The following is a 3,398-nucleotide window of genomic DNA, read 5'->3' as shown; positions in this document are numbered from 1 at the left end:
AGCATGTGTGTATATGATAGAAAATTTTAGAAATTACTTTTATTCCATTTATTTAGTCTACATGATAAAACAAATTCACATGCCTCAAAGGCATTATTTTCATGGGCAATATTTTTTAAGTTATTTCTAATAATTGAGAGTAGCAAAGATCTCAACATTTAGACCTATGCAATAAAAATCATCAGCCTTAAAATACTGCCTTACTGCTTAAAAAAAAAATTTTTTTTTACTCTCCTCAGCCTTCATATGCCTGTGTGTAGATGTGTGTTCTTGGTGGTGGTTTTAGAAGGAAACAAGATTTTGTGAAATGAGGTTTTGGTCAATAAAGCTTTGTCAATATATTATGGTCTAAAGAAAGTGATTACTTTGTCCTAAATGCTCTAGTCATTCTCTCTCAGGCATTCTGGCAGCTTATAAATTGTGCTGATGTGGCCTGTGGTTGGCCAATTTACCTGTATCATCCTTTAGAAAAGTTACAGGAATAACTTATATAGAAATTTTTTTGTTGGGGCGCCTGGGTGGCACAGCGGTTAAGCGTCTGCCTTCGGCTCAGGGCGTGATCCCAGCGTTGTGGGATCGAGCCCCACGTCAGGCTCCTCTGCTGTGAACCTGCTTCTTCCTCTCCCACTCCCCCTGCTTGTGTTCCCTCTCTCGCTGGCTGTCTCTATCTCTGTCAAATAAATAAATAAAATCTTAAAAAAAAAAAAAAAAGAAATTTTTTTGTTGTTTCTACAGAGGAAAAAGAAATCCAGTATACATTATGTTTTTTAAATTCTACTTTTAAAAAATCCCAATATTCAGAATCTGTCTAGCAACTAATATAGGTTGAATAAATGAAAAAAACAAAACCATGGTTTATAAGAGTTCCTAACTATGAAAGCAGTTATGTTAACATTTAGAATATCTACTTACTGTAGTTATTTTTTCCTTAATTCTTTTAGGGTTTTTTTTTTTTCCAGTTTTATTGCAATAAAGTTGACACTGAGCGCTGTACAAGTTTAAGGTGTACAGCATAATGACCTCCATATATTGTGAAATAACTACCACAATACATTTAGTTAACACTCATCATCTCATATGGATACAAAAAAAAAAGGTGTTTTTTTCTTTTTGTTGAGAACGTTTAGGATTTACTTTCTTAGCAACTTTCAAATATGCCATATAGTAGTGTTAACTATAGTCACCATATACATTATACCCCCAGTACTTACTTATATAAGTTTGTTCCTTTTGACCAGCTTTCCCAATTCCCCCACCCCCTACTTTTGTCCTTTCTGCAACAACCACAACTTTGTGCTCTTTAGCAAGTTCTGAATCTCAATAAGAGAAGATAAAAATAGTAAAATCTATTATATAACAGCCAAAAGTCAAGGAATAATATGCATGTTTATATTTAACTCTGAAAAGGTGGGTATACCAAAAAATGGTAACAGAATTTGCCTCTGGGAACAGTCTGGGTGTGGGCAGTGGAAGACTTCATTTTTTGTTTTGTTTTTCCTTTTCAACATATATTAAAGAAAAATATAAATGAGTCTTGTTGGAAGCTATTTTCTAGTCATGGATTTATAGTATCCTGTTATCAAGAAAAAATAAAAACACTTTTTTCTTGGTACTAACAAAACCTTATTATGAAATATTTTGGATGTATACAAAAGCAGAGTGAATGGTCATGAACCCCATATACCCATCACCCAATGTCGATAATTATCAACTCACAATTATTTCTTCTATACTCCCATCCACTACTCCCTAATTGTTTTGAAGCAAATCATAGTCATATTTCATGTGTACATATTTCAATATATATCATGACTTAACACACACACACGAAAGGGGTAATTCCTTAATACCAGTTATCTACTAGTGTTCACATTTAACCTATTGTCTTATACATTTTATACGGTCTATTTGAATCAGGATCCAAACATTACAATTGGTTAATAAGCCTCTGAAGTCTCTTTTTAAAAAAAGATTTATTTGAGACACATAGAGAGTGCACACGTGTGCACACGTGTGTGGGGGGAGGGGTAGAGGGAGAGACTCTACCGGCAGACTCCCCCTGAGTGTGGAGCACAGCACCAGGCTTGATCTCATGACCCTGAAATCATGACCTGAGTCGAAACCAAGAGTCCAATGCTCAACTGACTGAGCCACCCAGGTGCACCTCGGAAGTCTCTTTTTAATATAGCTCTTTTTTCTTGCAATTTTGTTGTTGAAGAGACCAGGTCCTTTGTCCTGCTGAGTATCCCACTATAAATTTTGTCATTTAATGTCTTCCTCTGTTCTTTGTATTTCCTATAAATTAGTAGTTAGATCTAGGCTTGATCAGATTCATATTTGATGTTTTCAACAAGATCACTTCATAGGTGGTGGTGGGCATTTCCAAGAGGAAGTGATGTCTAATATTTTTTCTTTGGTGACGTCATGTGCCATTGCTGAGCATTGCTACAATTCCTCATGCCAATATCTCTCCACTCACTTTGGTTATCTGAAGCTCTCTTCTCTAGTAGATTCCTTAGGAAGGGCTCAAGGAGAGAACAGTCCCTGATTCCTTAACATCTTCATAACTGTTTGTCTATGTTCTTTGTATTTGAAAATCAGTTTGGCTGGATATAAAAGCTTTACCTCATATTAAGTGTCTTGAATGTGTCTCTGTTGTCTTCTAGCATAAAGTGTCATATGGTCTGATAGAAATCTTATTTTCTTGCCTTTGTAAGTGACTTGGTGTAGCCAAAGTTTTTGTTTTTGTTTTTGTTGAAGTCCAGTACTTTTACTAGGCTGTGTCTCAGTGCTGGCTTCCTGACCCAGTTTCCCCGGGTATATGGTGTGCCTTTTTATTCACACACAATTGTTTGGCCAAACTATTTTTCCCTTTCTTCCTTATTATTAATCCCCTACTTTTGCTGGAGGTGGCAATACGCCCAGGTGAAAACAAAACAACACAATACTTCCCAACCTTCCTTGCAGCTAGGTGATCACGTGCTACCACAGAGAGGTAAGTGGGTTTTCAGGTAAGGCCTTCCGGAGGGAAAGATTTGGCTGGCTTGGCCTTTTGGTCTTTGCCTTTTCTCTTTTTCTCCTTCCTTCCTGGAACTTCAGTGTGATGGTTAGAGCCAGCGTAGTCATCTCATCAGCATGAGGAAAAGGCCGAGAGAAATCTGAGAAACTATGGCCCTCACACCTTTGAGCCACAGACTCAACGAAGCAACTGCTACCCTCCAGGCGCTGTGTTAATCTTCTTTGAGCCTTGCTGTTTCTAGTTTAAGCGTCAGTCGGTCACATGTAGCAGAACACAGTTCCCAATTCAAGAGCTATACCCAACCCATCATTATACTTTGGAAAGAAGTAACATTTCTGAATTTCCACAAGCTACAAGTGCCTGTGATGTTAAACATGTA

Source organism: Ailuropoda melanoleuca, chromosome 4 (assembly GCF_002007445.2).
Source record: "Ailuropoda melanoleuca isolate Jingjing chromosome 4, ASM200744v2, whole genome shotgun sequence".
Classification (NCBI taxonomy): Eukaryota; Metazoa; Chordata; class Mammalia; order Carnivora; family Ursidae; genus Ailuropoda; species Ailuropoda melanoleuca.
This window is presented reverse-complemented; position numbering follows the sequence as displayed.